The sequence below is a fragment of the Megachile rotundata genome, chromosome 14, assembly GCF_050947335.1.
Source record: "Megachile rotundata isolate GNS110a chromosome 14, iyMegRotu1, whole genome shotgun sequence".
Taxonomy (NCBI): Eukaryota; Metazoa; Arthropoda; class Insecta; order Hymenoptera; family Megachilidae; genus Megachile; species Megachile rotundata.
In genome coordinates, this window is record NC_134996.1 from 6857988 (window position 1) to 6873528 (window position 15541).

Sequence of the window (15541 nt, forward strand, 5' to 3'; positions counted from 1 at the left end):
TTCCATCCATATATTTTCAATTTCTTAATATTTCAATTCTGCTATTTTTCGATTCTTCGATTTCTTCATATTCCAATTTTTCAATTTTTCAATTATACAATTTCTCAATTTCTCAATTTTTCAATTTTTCAATTTTTCAATTTTTCCATTTTTCAATTTTTCCATTTTTCAATTTTTCAATTTTTCAATTTTTCAATATTTCATTTGCTAAATTGTTCAGTTCTTCATCTACTCAATTTTTTCAAAGCGTCAATTTCTTAATTTTTGTATTCTTCAATCGTTTAATTTTGAAGTTGTGTAATTGTTCAATTGGTCAACTGTTCACCTATTTAATATCTTCAATGTTTGAACTTTTCAATATTCTTATTTTTCCATTTCTCAGTCTTCCAGTTTTTCAGCTTTCCAAACACTCAAGTCGAAAGTTGTGATAATTTTTTAATTCTATAATTAATGATTTCTAATTTTGAAGCAAGGTGTATTTCTCCTCTACTTTTACTTTCCAACTTCAAGTACAATTTTCGTTAGCACCCAGTCGCACCCGTACAAACATCCAAATACTACAATGCCGGGAATCAACAAAAAAGCTTTGCTGTTTCAATCCGTAATCGTGCAGGTACCGAAAAGTGGTACGATATTAAAAGAAAAATACGAGAAGCGAAACAGACAGGATAGATTTCAGGGTGTTGGTGCTGATTAAAACGTCTTGTTATCCAACGAATCATAGCGGTATTCAATATTGTTTTGGCGGCGTAACAATACCTGAAAACAGAAAAACGAATTCCCGTTGCGAAATACGTAGTTGATTGAAGTTTTCACTGAGACGATGGTAGCTTTTTGAATGGACGTTTCTTCCGCGAACTTTCCGCTTACCTTCGTCCGTCTGGGAAACTTCTCGGAACGATATTATACTTCAATTACAGCTTTAATTACAGAAAATAAAAGAAACTGGTCCTCCCGAGGGAAGAAACAACGATCGCGTTCTGTGTACACGGAATGGAAACTCTTCGTTCCCGTAAAATTGTTACGCTTTGTTTATTATTTATCGCGCTGCGGTTCGGAGAAGCCTGCCTGTTTGTCGCAGAACGCCTTGCAACTGCAAAAACTAATCAAAATATCAATTTAATTTCACCCCTCGTCACTTTATTAATTTTCGCAACTTTATTAATTTTAATGAACTTTGTTCAAATTTCATGGCTGGTTAAGATCTAAAATTTATGCAGTCTTTTGTGGACATTAGTCAATTCTTTGTGTCAATTTCGAAACCACAATTTTTCTTCTATCGCAATAAATCTACGTTCACGTTAAAAACAAACCGAAATAAAATTAAACGCGTTCGCATGCTAAACTTTTTCTACCCTTACCGTGCGAAGAAAAGCGAAACTCATTGCACGAATTTCACATTCATGCGAATCGTTTCGTATTACGGCGTATTTTTTGTTAAATCTGCAAAATCAGAGAAGCAGCTGGCGAGTGAAATTTCACGATCAATAAAATGGCAAAACTTTCTATCGCGCGGCAACTTTTCACAGTGAAAAGAGCGAGGTGGTATGAGAGAAGGAAAGAAGAAAGAAATCCGCTGTTCCGTTTCGTTTCTCGTTTGAACGGAAGATTTGACAGCGTTGCCTCGCGATGCGAAACGGCAAAGGTTGGGCGAATCACTGGCAGAGGATGTGCTGCTGCTTCGAGAAAACTCTTGGCTTTTGCAACTTTATCATTTCCTTTCGTCTGTTTTCGTATCCGCGGGTACACGCGTTTCTGGCTGCGCCCAAACCGCGTTACAGATGCTTCAAAATTAGGGGTGGGTTTGTCGAAACACATGAAAGTTTCGAATTCTCGAAAGTCGAAGTTTTTCGCTTTTTTCGTGATTCCAAACTCTTGAAACTCACATAGGAAGACCTATCAAATCGACGAATAAAGAATCGTTTCGATGTACTATCGGAATATTTGATTCGTGTGGGGTTTAACCGGAACGTTTTTCCGAATGATAGTAATTCATTTATTTTGGTAAGTTGCAGAATATTCTTCTCAGAATTTTTATATTATTTTGCAAATGTTTTTGTAAAAATAATTTGGACAGTGATAATCGTTTCACAGCACGACAAGTCAAAATATAGTGATTGAAGAATTTGACAATTTATGTGTTTGGTAACTATGCAACTTTTTAATTTGCAAACTTCACGATTTTGTTATTTATAAAATTTAAAATGTACATTGTGTATAACTGTGAATAATTCTAAATAATTGTGAATAATTGAGAATAATTGATTAATTGAATAATTGAAAAATTGAAAAATTGGAAACCCGAAAACTTGAATGCTTGAAAATTTGAAAACTTGAAAACTTGAGAACCTGGAAACTTGATATCTTGGAAGCTTAATATCTTGGAAATTTAATATTTTGGAAACTTGATAACTTGAAAACTTGAAAACTTGAAAGCTTGAAGACTTGAAAGCTTGAAGACTTGAAAATTTGAAAACTTGAGATCTTGGAAACTTGATATCTTGGAAATTTAATATCTTGGAAACTTGAGAACTTGGAAGCTTGATATCTTGGAAATTTAATATCTAGGAAACTTGAGAACTTGGAAACTTGGAAACTTGATAACTTGAAAACTTGAAAGCTTGAATACTTGAAAGCTTGAATACTTGAAAGCTTGAATACTTGAAAGCTTGAATACTTGAAAGTTTGAAAACTTGAGAACTTGGAGACTTGATATCTTGGAAACTTGAGAACTTGGAAATTTGAAAACTTGAAAACTTGAAAACTTGAAAACTTGAAAATTTAAAAATTTAAAAACTTGAAAACTTGAAAAATTGAAAAATTGAACATCCGATAGCTATAAAATATGAAAACGTGCTACAATTAGATTTCTTAATTTCTCAATTTCTCTAAACTTTTATGTTTTCAAACTTCTAAATTACCAAATTCCCATATTTTTATATTTATTCATATTCAAATATTCATATCCTTAATATTCCAAACTAATAAATTTCTATGCAATCAAATTTATACATCTAAGAATCTGAAAATGTTGAAACCTCGTTGTATAGAAATAGTCAAGGAATTACTTGAAAGAGTTAATTGAATGAACAGCAATTTGTGAATAATTACATTTGCATTACGTATTCCATCTCCTCGAACATTTGCAACCATGGTATTTAATAAATTTAATATATTCAGTTTCAATGTATAATATCTCATTACAATTACTAGAAATGTAATGTATCAGACCTGGGAATATTGGATTATACTATAATTTGTAATATGTTTGACGAAATTCAGTGAAATCTGATTAAAGCATATTTAATCATATACTATATTAATTGATGGATCGATATAGGAAGATAAATTGTGATGTCTCTTTTCTCTTAAATTAGAATATCCGGAATTTGAAAACTTCAAAAGCTTTGCTTTGATAAATTAAAAGAAAGGAGATTTAGTGTTTAGAAATTTGGAAATTTTGTAGCTTGAAAACTTTCAAAAATGAGAATTTGTCAAATTTGAAAGTGTGAGAATTTTTTTAACTTTGTAATTGGAAGATTTCTAAATATAATACTATTAAAAATTTTAATATTTCAAGTAAAAAATTTAACAATTTGAAAAATTCAGAAAAGTGAAAATTTGAAAATGAGAAAATTCAGAAATTTGGGAATGTAAGAATTAAGAAATTTAGAAACTGAAAGATTCATTAAATAAAATAAACAAATTTATTAACCAAGATTTTTCATAACCGACTTTCCACTAATTTAAAAAATATATTTCTATAACACAAAGGTGACTCCAAGTTAACTTTTTTACAAACTAGTAAATGCAAATTTTAAAAACCATGTATAATATACAAATATATTCGTCACTTTGGCTTACATACATATATTAACGCAAGAGAACCTATAAATTCTGTATCAAATTATTTAACATAACAAAATGAATATAACTGACACAGAACACTCAGCAAACAGAGATAAACAACTGAAATAATTGTGGTTCTGAGTTGTGCCTAGTGATGTATGTGAACACTGGTATTTTATGCGAGTACACCAAAATTGCTGTTTCTTCTTTTGCAGCGCATAAATCTAGACGACAGTTCCTTGTTTTCGACGAATGAGGCACAATTTATGGGGGTGCAAAAACAATTCGAACTGAGCTTCCAACCACCTAGACTGTGCTTTAATTAAAGTGTGATTAAACTTTTATTTGATCTAAATGTACGTGTATACATAACGATGTTCGTTTAATCGCGTAATTCATTATGTTTACGTACTTATGTTATGTAGTAGTTTCAAGTCTGTAAAATATAAGCGATCGATGAACTTAATATTCGCGATATTTACAGTTATTTTTTAATATTATGTAGGGGTTAATACGACAGATGTCAACATTTCAGGTCCAATCATTTTGAAATTATAATACATGATAAAAAATTAAGGCATGTAATGATTAAGTTTGAAAATTTATGTACGAAAATTTTGTAGGATTTCAATTTGTGAAATTGGAAATTTGCATGATGGAATAATATGTGAAAATTTTCTACTCCCTTATTACTTACATGTTTCCAAATTTTAATGTGCGAGAATTTGGATTTTAAATATTTTTAAATTTGTAAATTTTTGTGCCAAAATTTTACGATTATGTATTTTCAAATTTTGGCAATTTTTTAATTTTTCAACTTTGAAATGATCAGTGGTAAGATTTAGAAATTTAGAAATGAGGTAAAAAAAAAGATAATGAAGAGAATTAAGAAAATGAAGAAAAGTAAAAAAATTAAGAAAGTGAAGAGAATTAAAAAAGTTAAGAAAGTTCAAAAGATTAAGAAATTTAAGATATTCAAAAAATTTAGAAAATTAAGAACATTAAGAAAATTAAGAAAATTGGGAAAATAAAGAAAATTAAGAAAATTAAGAAATTTAAGTAATTTAAGAAATTTAGAAAATTTAAGAAATTTAAGAAATTTAAGAAATTTAAGAAAATTAAGAAAATTAAGAAAATTAAGAAAATTAAGAAATTTAAGAAATTTAAGAAACTTATAAAATTAAGAAAATTAAGAAATAAAATTTTAAATTGCAAAAAAATAAAAACCTAAAACTAAAAAATATAGAATTCTGTATAGTTACAAATCTAGAAATAAAAAATTTAGAAATAGGATATGACAAATAAAAAATATCTAGATTGTGTTTGTTTACAAATATGGCATTGCTTTTGTTCATTTACCCAGCAGTGAATAACGAATTGTTTGTACCTATATTTCTGAAAATTCATTTACCCTTTTAAAAATCTTGTTCCAGGCGACGACGAGCTTTTAACACTGCATAAATACTCCGAACTGTACTAATTAAATTTCGCGTGCAAAAGCAACGGAAAAATTGATACTTCAGCTTCAACTTCGTTTGAAGTCAGCTTTTCAAACGTACCACCCTATGAAGCGTTCGTGAAAGCGCTTTTAATGAGCATCGAATTATTAATCTTCCATTTTTAATACGTCAAAGAAACGCTTCAATCCAGGATCGCTCAAGTTACTCAATTTTAATTTTTCATAGCGTGCAGGCGTTAACGTAAAATGCGCAAATTATTAACGACCGGACGTTCGTTGCAAAAGTTTATAAATTTACAGTTACGTGTACATGCTTTATGACCAGTTAAAAATTTTTATCTTCTACATTTTTAAGCTTATCTGAAAAATATTTATAGTATTAGTAGAATCAAATATTTGAATTTGGGGATTTATAGATTTGTAAGCATTAAATTTTTTGATGTACTAATTTGGATATTCGAAATTTGGTCATTTTCAAGTATAAAAATGTAGAAACTTGAAACATGCAAACTGTTTTGAAATTGAAAGATGTAATTTGCAGAATATTTTTCTCAGAATTTTTGTATTTCTTTGCAAATTTTTTTGTGAAAATGATTCGGATAGTGATGATCGATTCACTGCACGACAAGTAAAAATATAGTGATTGGAGAATTTAACAATTTGTATATTTGGTAACTTTGCAACTTTCAGTTTTGCAAATTTGACGACTTTCTAATTTATAAACTTTAAGATGCACGTTGGGTAATGGTGAAATTGAAAAATTGAAGAATTGAAGAATTGAAGAATTGAAGAATTGCAAACTTGAGAAATTGAAGAATTGAAGAATTGAAGAATTGAAGAATTGCAAACCTGAAAAATTGAAAAATTGAAAAATTGAAAAATTGAGGAATCGAGAAATTGAAAAATTGAAAAATTGAGAAATTGAGAAATTAAGAAATTGAAAAATTGAAAAATTGAAAAATTGAGAAATTGAGACATTGAAAAATTGAAAAATTGAAAAATTGAAAAATTGAAAAATTGAAATATTGAAAAATGGAAAAATTGAAAAATTGAGGAATCGAGAAATTGAAAAATTGAAAAATTGAGAAATTGAGACATTGAAAAATTGAAAAATTGAAAAATTGAAATATTGAAAAATGGAAAAATTGAAAAATTGAAAAATTGAGGAATTGAGAAATTGAAAAATTGAAAAATTGAAAAATTGAGGAATCGAGAAATTGAAAAATTGAAAAATTGAAAAATTGAGAAATTGAGAAATTAAGATATTGAAAAATTGAAAAATTGAAAAATTGAAAAATTGAAAAATTGAGAAATTGAGACATTGAAAAATTGAAAAATTGAAAAATTGAAAAATTGAAAAATTGAAAAATTGAAATATTGAAAAATTGAAAAGTTGAAAAATGGAAGAATTGAAAAATGTTTAAATCCTTCCATTGTTAATTTGTAACTTTTTTTAATTATACCATTGTAAATTTCTTAATTTCTAAATCTTGCTATACCTAATTTCTAAATTTCTAAATTTTACCATTGTTAATTTATAAATTTCTAAACCTTGCCATTTTTAATTTATCAACCCCTAATTTTTCTTACAATTATATTCTAAATATCTAAACCACCCCAGTATTCATTTCTAAATTTCTAACTACAAGTCAAATAGCAATTTTTCAATTTCATCCATCACTGTCATCTCACAAATTAACTACAAAAATATGACTGTTAAAATTATACCAGAAAGTGTAATCTCCCAAAATCCAGTAAATAGCACCAACATAAAGCTTCACTCCACAAAGACCCAAAAATTGAAAATAAAAGTGTTCAATAAATGAACAGAGCACAATTACACAAAAGCATCAAAGGACGCCTCATAATGATGAGTTTTCTGCCGATAATTTTCACCGAAAGCAGAAAATACAGCACGGTTCCCCCAGTAGACGATAATGTGTGCATGTTTGAAAAGTTTCCAGCGTCGCCGTCAAACAAAACATTGTATACAGCACATATGCTCCGCATAATGCGAACCGCTTCGTTCGGTGATAGCTTATCCAATCACTGCACTGTCAGTTACAATCCACTGACTCCATTACCTGCCGATTTATCTTAATGGAACACGATCGTTATTTATCATTATTTTCAGTCACAACCACTGTCGCGATTTTTCTCACTCTTCTATGCTCGAAGGAAAATGGAGTCAAAGGATATAGAGTCAAAGAGAAATAACATGTGAAATACCTGCAATTCGTTGTATAATACTTTTATGAAATGTTCATGGACTGTTAATGTTAAATGTTAATTGACTGATGTATATGTATATTTTATTTTTGAATTGTTATTACGACAAAAATGTATGAACTCAAACTTCCAAATCACCAGTCCTTAAGTCTACAGAATCATAATATAAATTACGTAATGTAGAATTAAATACTTTCATATGAAATTTCATGTATTATTAATTTTAGATAAAATTTCATTTAGTAATAATAAAATCATAATAACTAGTTATCAATTATCAATTATCAATTCGTTTGAGTTTCAAATTTTCAAATTTTGTATATTTCTTTATTTTACAAATGTCAAGTTTTATAATTTCCAACTGTGAAGTTTACATATTTAAAATTTGGGAAATATCTTAAATGTACTAATCCTGAAATTTATCAATTTACAATTTATCCAAATTTTAGATTTCTAAATCGAAAGATGTTTGAATTTTCAAATTTTCTGAAGAAACAGTAAGATTTCAAATTTTTGAATTTCCAGATACCTAAAGTGGACTCTTTAATTTTCAAATATCGAAATTTCCAAGTTCCCAAATTAATAAAACTCCAAATCCTTCAATTTTTAAATTTCTAAATGTTTTCAAATTCATTAATTTCCAGTTCCCTAAATTTCCTAATTTCTGAATTTTCAAATTCCCAATTTCATAAATTTTCAAATTTCTAAATTTCCAATTCTTCAAATTCCCTATTTCCCAAATTTCCTAAATTTCCTAAAATTCCTAATTTCTAAATTTTCAAATTCTCAATTTCCTAATTTCTAAATTACGAAATTTCAAATTTCAAATTTCTAAATTTCTAAATTTCCAATTCCCTAAATTTTCTCGATTTCCTCTATTCCCTAAATTTCCTAAATATCCTAAATTTCCTAAATTTCCTAAATTTCCTAAATTTCCTAATTTCTAAATTTACAAAGTCCCAAGTTTCCAGTTCCCTAAAATTCTTAATTTCTAAAATTTTAGATTCCCAAATTTCCAATTTCCGAAATGTCCACATTCCTTAATTTTGAAAGTCCTAAATTTCCAATTTCCTAAATCTCCAAATTCCTAAATCTCTAGATCTGTAAATCTCCAAATTTCTAAATTCCCAAATCCCTAAATCTCTAGGTCATTAAATCTCGAAATTTCTAAATTCGCAAATCACTAAATCTCTAGATCTGTAAATCTCGAAATTTCTAAATTTACAAATTCCTAAATCTCCACAACTGTAAATCTCCAAATTCCTAAATTCCCAAATCCCCAAATCCCCAAATCTCTAAACCTATAAATCTCCAAATTTATAAATTCCCAAATTACCAAATCCCTAAATCTGTAAATTCCAAAATTTCTAAACCTCTAAATCCCTCAATTTTCCCAACTTCCCAATTTCCTATATTTGCGAATTAATAGATCTTAAAAGTGACAAACCAAAAATCTACCAGCACTGTTGTTATATCGCCATGTTCTCTATAAACCTATTCTGTTCTCATTTCCCATAAACAATTACAATTATTTGACCGTCAAACGACATCGTTAAAATTTGTATGTTAATCACAATTTTCATCGTGATCGTGTTACCGAAAACGCGTATCACCTTATACCATAATTACCGAACGATCAACATGAAAATGCGTAGCTGAAATAGCAACGTAAATTATGCAATACCCAAACGAAGTTTATTTTACTTTAAATAACACATCGGCTGCTGCATTGCAAATATGTAACAAACAATGTAGATCAAAGGTATTCCGCAGCACCTGTGCTCTGAAAATAAGCTAAAGGTAACGAATTTTGAAAGTACATTGAAATTTAAGCTAAACATGCGAACAATCACAGGTGAAAATTACAGGTATTATTATGCCAGCATTACAAATGTATTTATACAGAAATTTGCAAGCCGAATGACGTTAAACTGTTGTTGTCATAGCAATCTATAAAATCGATTATATTTTGCGAAACGCAACGAAAATGCACTCACATTAATTTATTTCTTTTTTATTAATAAATATTTGTTTAGAAGAATTATATTTATGTGAAACAAAATTAATGATAAAGAAAATGGTTTGGTTAGGTTAGGTTTAATTATCCGTATACCAATATAATTGCCAGGTAAATTTAGAAATAAAGCTGACAATGTCGCAGTAGAAAGAACCATGCATAGTCAGACATTCAATTACACAAATAATACGGACAATAATTTATGTTTTATCATTTATCCATTTTCCAACTCCATTTATATCAAAGTAAAAAACCATTACACGATAAGTTCAATAACAGAACATGTTGAAGTGTTTTTGAAGTCTGATTTGCATGCAGCTAAAGAACAAATATATTACTTCATGTTCCATCATACTTTTATTTATTTTTCAACTTCATTTTTGATTTCAAAACAAACGTCCATTTTACACAGGTATGTTTACTGTAAACTTCACGTTCTCTGCTGATAGCAGTTTGCAATTCACTCAAAATAACGCCACACATGAATCCACACAAGGTATCCACTTCAGCTAACTTTCACACTAGTTCTAGAACTAGTTATAACTACGACAAACGATATAGGTTTATAACACGAACATAGTCTGAGACTAATCACATGACCGAGTATTAAGTCAATTGTGTGAACACATCACATCACATATGTGACTGAATATTAAATCAACACTGTGACTGAACATCATATCTCAAACATGACATATCACAAACGTGATTGTATATTAAATCAATACTATAATTAAACATCATATCACAAACGTGACTTCATATGATATCATATACGTGACTCCACATGATATCACAAACGTGACTCCACATATCACACACGTGACTCCACATGATATCACAAATGTGACTTCACATATCACACATGTGACTCCACATCACACCACAAAAGTGGCCAAACATTACAACGCAACGATTCCAAATTACACAGTTACATGTTGACATACAACAGATTTGTACTCGAAGGATTAGAGCGTTCAGGTTATCGACAGAAGTCGATTAATATCCATTAAAAGATTAACAATGTGGGCCGTCGAGGCTGGAGCGTCTGGTTCGTCATCGCGGCTGAGTAAAGCGGCCGTTATTACTCCAACAGGAGCGGCGCATTAATTTGCCGAGCGTCCCTTATCAGTGACGTTTCATTTGTCACCAGGTTGTACCATAAATGTCACGTAGAGCGACTGCCACAGGCTGAACGCAAACCTGCGTCTTGCGTGAAACGTTGTCTGGCTGGTGACAGTGAGTCAGCGCGTAGCAAGAGAAGTTTAGAGGAGATAGAAGCACCCTCGTCTTCCTGTCAGACATCTTAAAGCTGGCACGCTGCTTAAACGCATCTCGAGCATCACTTTTTCGTACATCTACTATGGCTGGGTACATATAGCCGCTTTGGAGGACCGCCAGTCTAAAGTGCGTAATTTACTGACGTTGTGCCAGAATATCAACTTTCCACATATGGGTTAAAGGTATCAATTTTCTATGTATCTATTAAATGTATCAAGTTTCCACATATCTATTAAATATATCAAGTTTCCACATATGTGTTAAAGGTATCAACTTTCTACATATCTATTAAATGTATCAACTTTCTACATATTTATTAATTATATCAAGTTTCCACATATGTGATAAAAGTATCAAGTTTCCACATGTGTGTTAAAGGTATCAGCTTTCTACATATCTACTAAATGCATCAACTTTCTACAAATCTAGTAAATGTATCAACTTTCCACATATGTGATAAAGGTATCAAGTTTCCACATTTGTGTTCAATGTATCAAGTTTCCACATATGTGTTCAATGTATCAACTCTCCACATATGTGTTCAATGTATCAAGTTTCCACATATGTGTTCATGTTCATTCCACATATATCAACTTTGCACATATATGTTAAATGTATCGATTTTCCACACATGTGTTAAATGTATCGACTTTCCACACATGTGTTAAAGGTATCAACTTTCCACATATATGTTAAATGTATCGACTTTCCACACATGTGTTAAAGGTATCAACTGTCCACATATGTGTTATATGTATCAAATGTTCACATATGTGTTATATGTTTCAACTGTTCACATATGTGTTAAATGTATCAGCTTGTACAACATATTTCATACATGTAATACATGTTGTGTTACATATGAGAATTATTATTTTCGGTGTTACTGCAACTTGTGTTATCACATGTGTTACTTCTTATTTCCACATTGTCAAGAAATGCAATTACATTAATAAACGAAGCTGATCTTCCATTCTTTACACAAACGGATATTCTTAACAAGAGGAACCATTTCACGAATTTTATCAAATAAAATATTCACGAACTACAATTTTGTGAATAATGAATATGGTCCATTTCTTAAATAATTTCAATCCCCACATTTCTAAAATTTTTTTGCTTCACTCAACTAAAGAATGTAAAATTAAATTTTCCTAAAAAAAATGGGCTTGCAGCATTTTAATCATAAGGCTCAAAAAATTAATAAAACAGTAAGCAATAGAAACGTTTCTTGAAGCTCTCGATATAACATTCTCGTTAAAAAAAGCCACAGCAAGAGCCAAGAGCGGTGTCGGCGTTGTTTGTACAACCGTACCCGAAATTCCAGAAGCGAACAACCATAAACACAAGTTTGCATACTTCGAAACGGTAGAATTCACTACGTCGTTTCACGTAACTATTCCAGCAATGCAAACATACGTACTGTCGATCCCACTTCTCGTTACTCATCCAAGTCGTCCAAGTAATCCGAACTACGTGTTGCACGCCGTTGCTGGTTGGTCTGCTATCTATCGCCAAGCAAATACCATTAACCGTCAGCTATCTAACCGATCAGGATCAAGATTTTCTATTTCACGTAATATGTTGTTTCTCCAATATTCAACTGTTATTTCATGTATTTCTGTTGATTAGTACAAAAGAGGAAAGTATACGGTGCATAAATAATTTTTATCGATTTTCCTGTTAAGTGGAGGTTAGATAATTGAGAGGTTTATTCGTGCAATATACACTTCTCCTTGGACACACGAACCCACGTGTAGATGTACACATATCAGAATTTCTGGACAAATACACCTGAACATATTCAAGTAGTACGCATACACACATACGAATTTAGATTAGTTCACATGTAAAATTTTTCGTCACATAAGTGATATACACATACATTTCACCAAATGCACCTGCATCTGCAAGTATGACATTTTTCGTCACATACGACATATCCACATAAGTGATACATCTCGCCAAACACGCACGGACCATCGTGCAAATATACACATACTGAATTTCCCGTCAGACACGAACATATGCACACAGTGTACATATACACATGTACACAGAGTGTTGGCCGATCGAGTTGGCTGAGCCTCCCCCGTTTCCACCTTTACGGTGTCCCGAACATTCGACACTCTCCTTCAACCCTTCTCCTAATTCCTAGGCCAGTTAAGCAACACCCTCACGACGTTGTAAACACCGTGAAAGACCCCGCACGATCGTTAATGGCGTAATGACGTTCTCCCTTTAATTTGTTTGCGTAACGTTCGGCGATGTACATCAACAGACGATAACGTTACAATAGAGACAATACTCGGGTTGATCTACGACCTGCAATCGATTACCCTCTCCGATACACGCGTCGAATTAACCGTTTCGATGCATGACGAGTACGTTGACACGTTGCGTGACAACTGAGGAAAATGTGTATTATGCGCTTAATGCGAAATTGGAGGTTTTTGTTAAGGTGTTTTAGGTGAGGTTACTTCTAAGATATTTTGAGGGCGAAATTTTGAAATTGTTGCGACAGTATGAAACTGTGTCGAGTTTAGTGAATTACCAAATTTCCAAATATCCAGTCGACAATTTCTAAAATTTCTAACACAAATTTTCAGATTCCACAGTTCTCAAAATTTTTCATTTCAAGATTACAAAATTTCCAAAATTTGACACTGTAGAATTTCCTCACTCTCAGATCTAATCTTTCAAAGTTGAATCACCAAATTAATTTACAATCTCTCAAGTTTTGAAAATTCTATGGCTGTCAACTTATTAAGGTTGTAAATAAAATTTAGAATCTTGAGAATTCAGAAATCCTGCAAATTTAAAAAACGGTAAAAACCTAAATATCCAAATTTTAAACTCAAGATAAATTTTAAGACTTGCGAATCACCCTGAAACCACTAAGTGACAATAGTAATATCTTGAAGGTGATTTTAATAACAGTGAAATTCGTAGAAACTGAAACATTTCAAGAATAAAACGAACAATGCAGCGGTGTCAGTTTATCACTCTACTTGCGACAACGGTAGTGCTTTTCGGAAACAAAACAAGCATTACTCCATTGAACGGACGTGATAAAATGATGTAAACAACCGACCATTCGCAGCATGAAATTAGTTCTCATTTAAGCGGGATGTTGGTCGTATACACTCTATTCACGGTACTCGTGAAGTTTTGTCGTTGTAAGCAATGCCGGCAACCCCCAACCCCCTAGCAGAAGCCTATACCCCAAATGTTCGCGTGGAACTAGCGGCCACAGTTAAGTGAATGCATAAATTTCTCAGCGTTTGTTTTAGGGTCCCACGCACCGCCACGGAACGCAATAACCAGACGTGTTTCTTTGTGTTTTATGGCCACGGCTCGGCGTCTACCATAAATGGGCTAATAAACAGACCGGGTCCAATACCAACAGCAGTTTTCGCTCTTCTCCTTTGCCGAACTGTTTCCTACCGACCCTTATACAGACCGTGAAATTAACGGCACCGAAAGGCTAAAGATATTGCGTCTTTCCCTCAATGCTAACAGATTTCCATACTTGCTCGATTATTAAACGGATGATTAACCCGTTTCTGATTTAACAGATATTCAATGTACAGATGTAACAAATTCAATGTAACAAAACATGTAATGTTAAATTATCATACCGACTATAAATTATGAACCTTCAAATTACATACTAGAAAAAAACATATTAAAAATTCCAGTAAAATTTATGGCATATTGTGTCGCATATAGGGTGGCTCGAAATAAATTTTCTTTTTCACCCTCTAAAAATTATTACATAAAAAGTTTATTAGTATTAGTACATCAAAGTTTAAGGTAAAAAATTTGAAGTCTCATTGAGGAGGCCGAGAACGAAAAAAATTATTGAACCGCTCTAACTAACAAATTCAATGTCACAAAACACGTAATGTTAAATTAACATACCAACTATAAATTATGAACCTTAAAATTGTGTACTAAAAAAAAAAAATATTAAAAATTCCAGCAAGATTTATGGCATATTGTGTCGCATATAGGCTGGCTCGAAGTAAATTTTCTTTTTCACCCTCTAAAAAAAATTAGTATATAAAAAGTTTATTAGGATTAGTATATCAAAGTTAAAGGTAAAAAATTTGAAGTCTCATCGTGGAGGCTGAGAACGGAAAAGACTATTGAACCACCCTCACTAACCTTGCATTTTAACAAATTGTTTTTGGTAGAAAATTAGTACTCATATACTAACTGAACATGTATAAAATTGTGTAATATAAAATGTATTAAAGAGAGTTTCATAAAATATGTTATTCAGAAATTTCTAATATTCCACCCCTGAATATCTTCTTTCTTTCCACATCAATCGAGCTTCATAAGGAAACAAATTCATTATGTTACTTTTAAAAGTTTCAAAAGTTTTAAATATCACAATATAATAAATGACGAGTTTATAAAAAAACATTCCTTGAAAACTTCCATCTGGGGGGGGGGGGGGGGGAGGGGTCAAAATCAGACACCAGATTCCAAATCAACCTCTTTCTTTTAACATTAATGGAGCTCCATAAGTAAACAAACTCATCATGTTACTTTTAAAAGTTTCAAAAGTTTTAAATATCCCAATATAATAAATGACGAATTTCTAAAAAAACATTCCTTGAAAACTTCCATCCTTAAGAGGGTTAAAATCAGACACCAGCTTTCAAATCAACCTCTTCCTTTTAACATCAATCGAG

The 15541-nt window shown here is 31.1% G+C and overlaps 1 protein-coding gene across 11 annotated transcripts in view; it reads right to left on the reverse strand.

Moving 5' to 3' along the window:
• Atg16 (Autophagy-related 16) overlaps positions 1-15541 on the reverse strand; it is a 792563-nt gene that overhangs the window by 729884 nt on the left and 47138 nt on the right. The gene's annotated exons all lie outside the window — the stretch shown is intronic.